The sequence below is a fragment of the Thermobia domestica genome, chromosome 3 (genome assembly GCF_964235325.1).
Source record: "Thermobia domestica chromosome 3, izTheDome1.hap1.1, whole genome shotgun sequence".
In the NCBI taxonomy this organism is placed as follows: domain Eukaryota; kingdom Metazoa; phylum Arthropoda; class Insecta; order Zygentoma; family Lepismatidae; genus Thermobia; species Thermobia domestica.
Genome location: NC_137456.1, coordinates 249,219,866 through 249,233,338, shown reverse-complemented (window position 1 = coordinate 249,233,338; position 13,473 = coordinate 249,219,866). Strand labels below are relative to the sequence as shown.

Sequence of the window (13,473 nt, the reverse complement as noted above, 5' to 3'; positions counted from 1 at the left end):
ATCTTGGTTCTTTTTAAGATATTGACTTGCAGTTTTCAGTATTCAACACAGCTGAGTTACTTGTTTGTGGTACCCAAAAGAAATTATTTATTGAAGTAATTTTTTTATAGAAACTATAGTGGAGTTCTCAATTAACCCATAAAGGTATCGTCGTATTTTACTACAGAACGTCTATTATATTGTATATTAATGCACATATATTAGTTTTTTGAAATTTCTCCTCCTTTAAGTAGAATCACAAAAGTCCATATCCATAAGAATCTATATTTATGACGTCATCAAAAATACAATTCTTAAACTCTCGGTTCCTTTTGTAGATATTGACATGCAGTTTTCAGTATTCGACACAGCTGAGTGCATTGTTTCAGGTATCCGAAAGAAATTAATATTTGAAGTAATGCTTTTATAGAAACTATAGTGGGGTTTTCACTTAACCCATAGGGGTACCGTCATACTTTACTACAGAACGTCTATTAGATGGTGTATTAATGCACATATATTAGTTTTGTGAAATTTATCCTCTTCATAGTAGAATCCCAAAAGTCCATATTCATAAGAATCTCTATATTTATGACGTCATCAAAAATACAATTCTTAAACTCTCGGTTCCTTTCATAGATATCGACATGCAGTTTTCAGTATTCAACACAGCTGAGTGCGTTGTTTAGGGTTCCCAAAAGAAATTAATATTTGAAGTAATGTTTGTATAGAAACTATAGTGAGGTTCTCACTTAACCCATAGGGGTACCATCATACTTTACTACAGAACGTCTATTAGCTTGTATATTAATGCACATATGTTTGTTTTGTGAAATTTCTCCTCCTTATAGTAGAAACCCAAAAATCCATATTCATAAGAATCTCTATATTTATGACGTCATCAAAAATACAATTCTTAAAATTCCGGTTCCTTTTTCAGATATTCACATGCAGATTTTAGTATTCAAACAGCTGAGTGCGTTGATTAAAGTACCCAAATGAAATTAATATTTGAAGTAATGTTTCTATAGAAACTATAGTGGGGTTCTCACTTAACCCATAGGGTTACAATCAGATTTTAGTACAGAATGTATATTAGATTGTATATTATGCACATATATTATTTTTGTGAAAATTCTCCTCCTTATAGTAGAATCCCAAAAGTCCATATTCATAAGAATCTCTATGTTTATGACGTCATCAAAAATACAATTCTTAAACTCTCGGTTCCTTTTTTAGATATTGACATGCAGTTTTCAGTATTCGACACAGCTGAGTGCGTTGTTTCAGGTATCCGAAAGAAATTAATATTTCAAGTAATGCTTTTATAGAAACTATAGTAGGGTTTTCACTTAACCCATAGGGGTACCATCATACTTTACTACAGAACGTCTATTAGATTGTGTATTAATGCACATATATTAGTGTTGTGAAATTTATCCTCCTTATAGTAGAATCCCAAAAGTCCATATTCATAAGAATCTCTATATTTATGACGTCATACAAAATACAACTCTTAAATTCTCGGTTCCTTTTATAGATATTGACACGCAGTTTTCAGTATTCAACACAGCTGAGTGCATTGTTTCAGGTGTCCGAAAGGAATTAATATTTGACGTAATGCTTCTATAGAAACAATAGTGGGGTTCTCACTTAACCCATAGGGGTACCATCATGCTTTATTACAGAACGTCAATTAGATTGTGTATTACTGCACATATATTTGTTTCGTGAAAATTCTCCTCCTTATAGTAGAAACCCAAAAGTCCATATTCATAAGAATCTCTATATTTATGACGTCATCAAAAAATACAATTCTTAAAATCTCGGTTCCTTTTTTAGATATTGACTTGCAGTTTATATTATTCAACACTGCTGAGTGCGTTGTTTAAGGTACCCGAAAGAAAATAATAATTGAAGTAATATTTTTATAGAAACTATAGTGGGGTTCTCACATAACCCATAGGGGTACCATCATACTTTACTACAGAACGTCTATTAGCTTGTATATTAATGCACATTTGTTTGTTTTGTGAAATTTCTCCTCCTTATAGTAGAAACCCAAAAGTCCATATTCATAAGAATCTCTATATTTATGACGTCATCAAAAATACAATTCTTAAAATCTCGGTTCCTTTTTCAGATATTGACATGCAGATTTCAGTATTCAACACAGCTGAGTGCGTTGATTAAAATAACCAAATGAAATTAATATTTGAAGTAATGTTTCTATAGAAACTATAGTGGGGTTCTCACTTAACCCATAGGGTTACAATCAGATTTTCGTACGGAAAGTCTATTAGATTGTATATTATGCACATATATTATTTTTGTGAAAATTCTCCTCCTTATAGTAGAATCCCAAAAGTCCATATTCATAAGAATCTCTATATTTATGACGTCATCAAAAATACAATTCTTAAAATCTCGGTTCCTTTTTTAGATATTGACATGCAGTTTTCAGTATTCAACACAGCTGAGCGCGTTGTTTAAGGTACCCGAAAAAAATAATATTTGAAGTAATGTTTCTATAGAAACTATAAAGAGGTTCTCACTTAACCCATAGGGGTACCATCATACTTTACTACAGAACGTCAATTAGATTGTATATTAATGCACATATATTTGTTTCGTGAAAATTCTCTTCCTTATAGTAGAAACCCAAAAGTCCATATTCATAAGAATCTCTATATTTATAACGTCATCAAAAAATACAATTCTTAAAATCTCGGTTCCTTTTTCAGATATTGACATGCAGTTTTCAGTATTCAACACAGCTGAGTGCGTTGTTTAAGGTACCCGAAAGAAATTAATATTTGAAGTAATGTTTCTTTAGAAACTATAGTGAGGTTCTCACTTAACCCATAGGGGTATCGTCATATTTTACTACAGAACGTCTATTATATTGTATATTAATGCACATATATTGGTTTTTTTGAAATTTCTCCTCCTTTTAGTAGAATCACAAAAGTCCATATTCATAAGAATCTCTATATTTATGACGTCATCAAAAATACAATTCTTAAACTCTCGGTTTCTTTTATAGATATTGACATGCAGTTTTCAGTATTCAACACAGCTTAGTGCATTGTTTGAGGAACCCAAAAGAAATTAATAATTGAAGTAATGCTTTTATAGAAACTATAGTGGGGTTCTCAACTAACCCATAGAGGTATCGTCATATTTTTCTACAGAACGTCTATTATATTGTATATTAATGCACATATATTAGTTTTTTGAAATTTCTCCTCCTTTTAGTAGAATCCCAAAAGTCCATATCCATAAGAATCTATATTTATGACGTCATCAAAAATACAATTCTTAAACTCTCGGATCCTTTTATAGATATTGACATGCAGTTTTCAGTATTCGACACAGCTGAGTGCATTGTTTCAGGTATCCGAAAGAAATTAATATTTGAAGTAATGCTTTTATAGAAACTATAGTAGGGTTTTCACTTAACCCATAGGGGTACCATCATACTTTACTGCAGAACGTCTATTAGATTGTGTATTAATACACATATATTAGTTTTGTGAAATTTATCCTCCTTATAGTAGAATCCCAAAAGTCCATATTCATAAGAATCTCTATATTTATGACGTCATCAAAAACACAATTCTTAAACTCTCGGTTCCTTTTTTAGATATTGACTTGCAGTTTTCATTATTTAACACTGCTGAGTGCGTTGTTTAAGGTAACCGAAAGAAATTAATAATTGAAGTAATCTTTTTATAGAAAATATAATGGGGTTCTCACTTAACCCATAGGGGTACCATCATACGTTACTACAGAACGTCTATTAGCTTGTATATTAATGCACATATGTTTCTTTTGTGAAATCTCTCCTTCTTATAGTAGAAACCCAAAAGTCCATATTCATAAGAATCTCTATATTTATGACGTCATCAAAAATACAATTCTTAAAATCTCGGTTCCTTTTTCAGATATTCACATGCAGATTTCAGTATTCAACACAGCTGAGTGCGTAGTTTAAAGTACCCAAATGAAATTAATATTTGAAGTAATGTTTCTATAGAAACTATAGTGGGGTTCTCACTTAAACCATAGGGTTACAATCAGATTTTAGTACAGAATGTCTATTAGATTGTATATTATGCACATATATTATTTTTGTGAAAATTCTCCTCCTTATAGTAGAATCCCAAAAGTCCATATTCATAAGAATCTCTATATTTATGACGTCATCAAAAATACAATTCTTAAACACTCGGTTCCTTTTTTAGATATTGACAGGCAGTTTTCAGTATTCAACACAGCTGAGTGCGTTGTTTAAGGTACCCGAATAAAATTAATACTTGAGGTAATGTTTCTATAGAAACTATAGTGAGGTTATCACTTAACCCATAGGGGTACCATCATACTTTACTACAGAACGTCAATTAGATTGTATATTAATGCACATATATTTCTTTCGTGAAAATTCTCTTCCTTATAGTAGAAACCCAAAAGTCCATATTCATAAGAATCTCTATATTTATGACGTCATCAAAGATACAATTCTTAAAATCTCGGTTCCTTTTTTAGATATTGACATGCAGTTTTCAGTATTCAACACAGCTAAGTGCGTTGTTTAAGGTACCCAAAAAAATTAATATTTGAAGTAATGTTTCTATAGAAACTATAGTGAGGTTCTCACTTAACCCATAGCGGTACCATCATACTTTACTACAGAACGTCAATTATATTGTATATTAATGCACATATATTTGTTTCGTGAAAATTCTCCTCCTTATAGTAGAAACCCAAAAGTCCATATTCATAAGAATCTCTATATTTATGACGTCATCAAAAAATAGAATTCTTCAAATCTCGGTTCCTTTTTTAGATATTGACTTGCAGTTTTCATTATTCAACACAGCTGAGCGCGTTGTTTAAGGTACCGGTAAGAAATTAATAATTGAAGTAATGTTTTTATAGAAACTATAGTGGGGTTCTGACTTAACCCATAGGGGTACCATCAGATATTACTACAGAACGTCTCTTAGATTGTATATCAATGCACATATATTAGTTTTGTGAAATTTTTAGTCCTTATAGTAGAATCACAAAAGTCCATATCCATAAGAATATTTATATTTAAGACGTCATAATCCCAAAAGTCCATATTCATAAGAATCTCTATATTTATGACGTCATCAAAAATACAATTCTTAAACTCTCGGTTCCTTTCATAGATATTGACATGCAGTTTTCAGTATTCAACACAGCTGAGTGCGTTGTTTAAGGTTCCCAAAAGAAATTAATATTTGAAGTAATGTTTGTATAGAAACTATAGTGAGGTTCTCACTTAACCCATAAGGGTACCATCATACTTTACTACAGAACGTCAATTAGATTGTATATTAATGCACATATATTTCTTTCGTGAAAATTCTCTTCCTTATAGTAGAAACCCAAAAGTCCATATTCATAAGAATCTCTATATTTATGACGTCATAAACCGTAATTAATATACGAACCCCTGGAATAACCTTAGAACGAATACCATTATTTGTCTGATCTGTAGTAATCACTGCTGTGCTACTTCTTCTATCTCTTCCAGTATTAGCAGGAGCTATTACAATACTTCTAACTGATCGAAATCTTAATACCTCCTTCTTTGACCCTTCAGGAGGAGGAGACCCGATTTTATATCAACACCTATTCTGATTTTTTGGTCATCCTGAAGTTTATATTTTAATTCTTCCAGGATTCGGTATAATTTCACACATTGTAACCCAAGAAAGTGGTAAAAAGGAAACTTTTGGTGTTCTAGGAATAATCTACGCAATACTAGCAATCGGATTCCTAGGGTTTATTGTCTGAGCTCATCACATATTCACTGTTGGCATAGACGTTGATACTCGTGCTTACTTTACCGCAGCCACTATAATCATCGCCGTTCCCACAGGAATTAAGGTATTCAGATGAATTGCCACACTTCATGGCGCACAAATAACTTATTCTCCTTCAATTTTATGAACTTTAGGTTTCATTTTCCTATTTACCGTTGGTGGGCTCACCGGGGTAGTACTAGCAAATTCATCTTTAGATATTGTTCTCCATGACACTTATTACGTAGTAGCACATTTCCACTATGTACTATCTATAGGAGCTGTATTTGCTATCATAGCAGGTCTTATTCATTGATTCCCTTTATTTAGAGGAACAACAATAAACCCCACATGATTAAAAATTCAATTCTTAGTAATATTTATAGGAGTAAACATCACATTCTTTCCTCAACATTTCTTAGGCTTAAGAGGAATACCTCGCCGATACTCAGATTATCCTGATGCTTACACTACATGAAATATAGTATCAAGTATTGGTTCATTCCTCTCCTTCGTTGCCGTTCTAGTACTTGTAATTATTATATGAGAAGCCTTTGCAAGAGCCCGACCAGTAGTCTTCTCAGATCAACAAACAACATCTTTAGAATGATTCCAGAACTTACCACCTGCAGAACATAGCTACGCAGAACTTCCCTTACTAACAAACTTCTAAGGTGGCAGATAAGTGCATTGGGCCTAAGCCCCAAATATAAGAATAATCATCTTCTTTAGAAATGGCCATTTGAAATCAACTAGGTCTCCAAGATGCAGCATCCCCAGTAATAGAACAAATAGTATTCTTTCATGACCATACAATACTTATTGTAACTATAATTACAGTTCTTGTCGGCTATTTATTGGCCTCCCTCCTACCAAACACATATATTAATCGTAACTTATTAGAAGGACAAACCCTAGAGACTATTTGAACAATTCTGCCCGCTATTACACTAATCTTTATTGCTCTGCCATCCTTACGACTCCTATATTTACTAGACGAAATTCATCAGCCAGCAATCACTCTCAAAACAATTGGACACCAATGATACTGAAGCTATGAATATTCTGACTTCTCCTTAACAGAATTTGACTCTTATATAATTCCTATCAATGAGATAACCCCTAGTTCATTCCGCCTCCTAGACGTAGACAACCGTATTGTGTTACCTATTAATATTGACATTCGTATCTTAATTACTGCAGCCGATGTCCTCCACTCATGAGCCATGCCTGCCTTTGGTATTAAAGCAGATGCTACTCCAGGACGTTTAAATCAAGTAGCCGCCAATATTACACGCACAGGCTTATTCTTCGGTCAATGCTCAGAAATTTGTGGTGCAAATCACAGTTTCATGCCAATCGTTGTTGAGGCCTGCCCTCATTCAGTATTTATTAACTGAATAACAAAAATAATACAAGAACTCTCATTGGATGGCTGAAAGTAAGCAATGGTCTCTTAAACCAAAAGATAGTAAAATAACAATTACTTCCAATGGAAAAATTAGTTAAATTATAACATAAGCATGTCAAGCTTAAATTACTATTCAATAGTATTTTTCTATCCCACAAATATCTCCCCTAAAATGACTCATATTATTTGTTATATTTTCCTTATGTTACCTTCTATTTGCATCTATTATATATTTTAATTCAAATATCCCCCATCCTTCCTTAGATAGCACCAATATTAAAAAAAAATACCATAAATTGAAAGTGATAACAAATCTTTTTTCGACTTTTGATCCCTCTACTTCAATTATAAATATATCATTTAATTGACTTAGAACAGTAATCGGGCTTTTAATTATTCCAATTCCATTTTGATTCCTACCAGGACGACCAAATATTTTATGAAATAAAATTACCCTAACTCTTCATAATGAATTCAAAACTATTCTTGGTCCCACTAGCCATCAAGGAAGAACCTTCCTATTTATTTCCTTATTCTCCTTCATCTTGTTTAACAATTTCATAGGTCTATTCCCCTATGTATTTACCAGCTCCAGACACCTAACCTTTACATTAACCCTCGCCCTCCCTCTTTGAATAAGCTTCATGATCTACGGCTGAATCAACCACACTCAACATATATTTGCTCATCTTGTTCCTTCTGGAACTCCCGCCCCACTCATGCCATTTATAGTATGCATTGAAATAATTAGTAACATCATTCGACCTGGAACCCTAGCTGTTCGACTAATAGCAAATATAATTGCAGGTCATCTCCTCTTAACTCTACTAGGCAATACAGGACCCTCCCTATCTATTTCCATACTTTCATTATTAATAATTGGACAAATTACCCTTCTAATATTAGAATCTGCTGTCGCAGTAATTCAATCATATGTATTCGCAGTACTAGTCACACTATATTCAAGAGAAGTTACTTATGTCAGCACCACAAAATCATCCCTACCACCTAGTTGATCAAAGCCCCTGACCACTTACTGGAGCACTGGGGGCCTTAATTACAACCACAGGTCTCACTAAGTGATTCCATCAATACGACCCCTCCCTATTCTTCCTAGGTATACTTATTACATTACTAACTATAATTCAATGATGACGAGACGTAACTCGAGAAGGAACATACCAAGGATTACATACTATGCAAGTTACATTAGGACTTCGATGAGGTATAATCCTATTTATTATTTCTGAAGTATTCTTTTTTGTTTCATTTTTCTGAGCCTTTTTCCACAGTAGACTAGCGCCAACAGTAGAAATTGGGTCCTTCTGGCCTCCGGCGGGCATTGTGCCATTCAACCCAATACACATTCCTCTCCTCAATACTGCAATTCTACTAGCCTCAGGAGTCACTGTAACATGAGCTCATCACAGACTAATAGAAGGCAATCACACTCAGGCCACACAAGGTCTACTACTCACAATTCTACTAGGTCTATACTTCACTGCTTTGCAGGCATACGAATATTATGAAGCCCCATTCACCATTGCAGATGCCGTATATGGCTCAACATTTTTCATGGCAACAGGCTTCCATGGCCTTCACGTTATTATTGGTTCTACATTCCTAGCTACTTGTTTACTACGTCACCTTCTATCACATTTTTCTCCTACACACCACTTTGGATTTGAGGCTGCTGCCTGATATTGACACTTTGTAGATGTAGTATGATTATTCCTTTATATTTCTATTTATTGATGAGGAGGTTAGCCTATTTAATATATATAGTATATTTGACTTCCAATCAAAAGGATCAATTAAATGAAATAGGCAATCAATACAATTTTAACGGGCGGTCTATTAACTATTATTATTTGCTTAATCGTTATAGCTATTTCAACTCTTCTTTCCAAAAAAGTTATTAATGATCGAGAAAAAAGTTCCCCCTTTGAATGTGGATTCGACCCTAAGTCATCAGCCCGAATTCCCTTCTCTTTACGATTCTTCCTCATCGCCGTAATTTTCCTCATCTTCGACGTAGAAATTGCCCTTCTACTTCCAATAACAATTACTATCAACAACACCAATACATTATCTTGATCTCTCGTCAGATTAACATTCTTAGTCATTCTCTTAATAGGACTTTATCATGAATGAAATCAAGGGTCCTTAACATGAGCTGACTAATGAAGCGGGATAATAGTTAAATATAATATTTGGTTTGCATCCAAAAGGTGTTGCTGTCAACTTATCTCATAAGTAGGAAGCAAATATATTGCACTCAGTTTCGACCTGACCCTTTGGCTCCTTTAGGCCCCTACTTGTTAGTTGAAGCCAAAAAGAGGCATTTCACTGTTAATGATACTATTGGGATTTCTGCCCCAACTAAGGAGATGTGAATAGTCAAGAAGAAGCTGCTAACTTTTATCTTTAGCGGATTATACCGTTAACATCTCTTAACATAAAATGACCATAACAACCCCCTTAGTATAAACATTACATTACCTTTTCGAGGTAAAAAAGAGAGTGCTCTTCTCAGGGAGTATTATCTAGGGAATATATTTCTTCTTAGTATCTTCAGTACTATGCTTTCAATATAAGCTACCTAAATATACAAATATAAAGAAACAAAGGAAAATTGTAAAAATTAAAAAAATTAATAAATACATTTTAAATAAATTGTCTTGTGATTGCTGAATTAATATTGAACCATCCTTAAAACTACTATATATACCTTGAGCACCAAGACACTCTCTTCACCCTTGATCGATATTATTATAATAAGCACCTCCTACATGTAAAGGTAATTTAATAATATAATTAGTTGATAAATAAGGTAAAAATCACATGCTTCCTATTATTGTAGAACTAAAATAAAATTTTATACACACTAAAGACTGTCCAATAGAATAATTTGATAACAAAATACCAACTCACAATCCTACCACACTTACAAGCAGGGCACCTATTTTTAGGTATAAAGGTAAAACAACACAATTAACAGTAGGAAAAATTAATCAACTCAATGTGGCACCTCCTAAAATTGCCATCACTACTAATCCTAATATTCCCTTACATATAACTCACCCTTCATTATCACTAATAGAATGAATATTAGCACCTCCAAAACCCTTACCCGTTAAATAAAAACTTAAACGTACTGAATAACATACAGTTAAGCCCGTAGAAAAAAATAATAAGAAAAAACTAATTACATTAATTAAAGACAATGAAGAAACCTCCAAAATTAAGTCCTTAGAGTAGAATCCCGCTAAAAATGGCATCCCACATAAAGCCAAGTTAGCTACATTTAAGCAAGACAAAGTGAGAGGTATCTGACTTACAAGTGCTCCTATTCTACGAATATCTTGAGTATCCCCTACACCATGAATAATTGCTCCTGCACATAAAAAAAGTAATGCCTTAAATAAAGCATGTGTCAATAGATGAAAAAAAGCTAATACAGGGAATCCTATAGACAAAATTATTATTATAAGGCCAAGCTGACTTAAAGTGGATAAAGCAATAATTTTCTTTAAATCATATTCATAATTAGCACCAATACCAGCTATAAATATTGTCAATCCTGATAACAAAAGCAACACATCTCCTATATAAACACTCAATAAAACATCTCTAAAACGAATCAGCAAGTAAACTCCCGCAGTTACAAGTGTAGAAGAATGAACTAATGCTGATACCGGTGTAGGAGCAGCCATCGCTGCTGGCAGTCATGCAGAAAAAGGAATTTGTGCACTTTTTGTTATTGCCGCTAAAATAATCAAACTAGAAATAATTACTATCTCACTATTATTTAAGACTCTATGCAAATAAAAGATATAATTTCAACTTCCATAATTCAATATTCAAGCAATAGCTAATAAGATTGCTACATCCCCAATACGATTAGAGAGAGCGGTCAATATTCCAGCATTATAAGACCGTACATTTTCATAATAAATAACTAAACAATATGATACTAATCCTAATCCATCTCACCCAAGTAGAATTCTAATTAAATTAGGAGAAACAATCAGTAAAACTATTGAAAGGACAAATATTAATACAAGTATAATAAACCGATTAAGATAACGTTCAGATCCTATATATTGTTCACTATAATAAATTACTATTCTAGAAATATAAAGTACAAATCTTATAAATATAAATGATATTCAATCAAATAGAAGAGTTATAATAATTTTATTTCTATTGAAAGAAATTACTTCTCATTCAATAAATACACTATATCTATTGATTAAAAAATTCAAGCCCATTATAAATAAAAAAATACTTATTCTATTTAAAAAGGTAAATCTAGTTATACAAATTGAAAAAGGTCAAACCATGGCCTAAGGGCAAATAAACCTTCTTTAGTTCCACAAACTAAAATTTTATCCTAAACTACTCAGGCAGCTACAATCATAGGAATCTCGGCCCTGCAAAAAAAATTAATAAATTTAAAGGTAATCAATGTAATATTAATAATAAATATTCTCGCACTCTTCCTCCTCAACAAGAATATAAATTAGAGTAAGGTATTCCATGTTGAGTATACGAATACAAATATAATCTATATGCAGCTCTAAAAAAAGAAAGTAAAGCTAAGCCTAATATACTCATTCAAGATCAACCAACAATTCTATTTAACAGACTAATTTCTCCTAATAAATTTAATGTTGGTGGTGCCGCCATATTAGCAATTCTTAATAAAAATCATCATAATCCTAAGCTCGGTATAAAAGATAATATTCCCCGATTAATTAACAGTCTTCGACTTCCTAAGCGTTCATAAGAAATATTTGCAAGACAAAATAGCCCCGAAGAACAGAGACCATGAGCAATTATTAATGTAAGGGCACCTCTAAATCCTCATAGTCCCATCGTTAGTAAGCCTATTAATACCAAGCCCATATGAGCAACAGAAGAATAAGCAATTAAAGACTTTACATCAACTTGTCGTAGGCACACTAGTCTAACAGATCAAATGCCTACAACTCTAATGCCAAATCAAATTAAATTTATATTTACTGCTACATTTTCTATAAAATATATAATTCGTAATAATCCATATCCTCCCAACTTCAATAAGACTCCCGCCAAAATTATTGAACCACTTACAGGTGCCTCAACATGCGCCTTAGGTAATCAAAGATGAACTAAAAACATAGGCATTTTAATTAAAAAAGCAACAACTAAAGCAAAATATCATATATAATATGTAATTCCTAAGTCTATTACACTTCTCATATTAATTATCAATAAGCTCCCCTTAATATATTCCAAATAAAAAATACCAATCAAAAGTGGAAGTGAGGCAAACAAGGTATAAAACAACAAATATATCCCTGCTTGCACTCGTTCAGGCTGATAGCCTCAGCCCAAAATTAAAAATAATGTAGGAATTAGAGATCCCTCAAAAAAAAAATAAAATATAAACAATCTAGAAGAAGAAAATCTCAAGTAAAGTAAAATAAGTAATAATAAAACTAAGCTAATAAAACTCGTTCTATAAAATGATCTTCCCAACACACCTTTTCTAGCCATAATTATAAGAATAACAATTCAGATACTTAATAGAATCAATGAATATCTCAAATTATCTCTTCACAAATAATAGCCCACTTCCCAGGGAACTAGTCCTATACTATTTCTTATTATAAATAAAAAACAAACTCCAATAAGACAAAACTGAACAACTCACCATAATTTAAAATTAAAACCTAAAGGTATCAGAAACAATATAAACATTAAATACTTTAACATCGTAATACAACTAAAGAGTTTAAATAATCACCTCCGTGTGTTCGAGCAATAGATACTAAAATTGACAGTCCTAAACTACCTTCACAAACACTAAAAGTCAGAAACAATAAACAAAAATAATTTTCAACATACAAACTACCTAAAGAATAAGATAGAAGTAAAAAACTTATCAACACAATAAATTCAAGTCTTAGCAAAACCATTAATAAATGTTTACGCTGAATAACAAAACAAGCTATCCCTAAAATAATCAGAAAACAAGAAAGCAAAACAAATAATATTTTCATAAGCTTTTATAGTTTAACTAAAACGTTGGTCTTGTAAACCATTAATGAATAGAATTCTAAAAGCATCAAGAGAAAGTATAAACTTATCTTTAGTCCCCAAAACTAATATTTTAATAAACTACCTCTTGAAATTAAAATAACCTGAATATTACTTATAATTTTAGTAGCCTTAAGATTCATCCTAATTCAAATATCT

At 32.2% G+C, this 13,473-nt stretch overlaps 2 pseudogenes; one reads left to right on the top strand and one right to left on the bottom strand.

Annotated features, from left to right (window-relative positions):
* The first annotated feature begins 6,550 nt into the window (after positions 1-6,550).
* LOC145681610 (cytochrome c oxidase subunit 2 pseudogene) lies at positions 6,551-7,239 on the top strand (annotated as a pseudogene).
* A 4,407-nt stretch (positions 7,240-11,646) lies between these two features.
* LOC145682188 (NADH-ubiquinone oxidoreductase chain 4 pseudogene) lies at positions 11,647-12,990 on the bottom strand (annotated as a pseudogene).
* Positions 12,991-13,473: the final 483 nt, after the last annotated feature.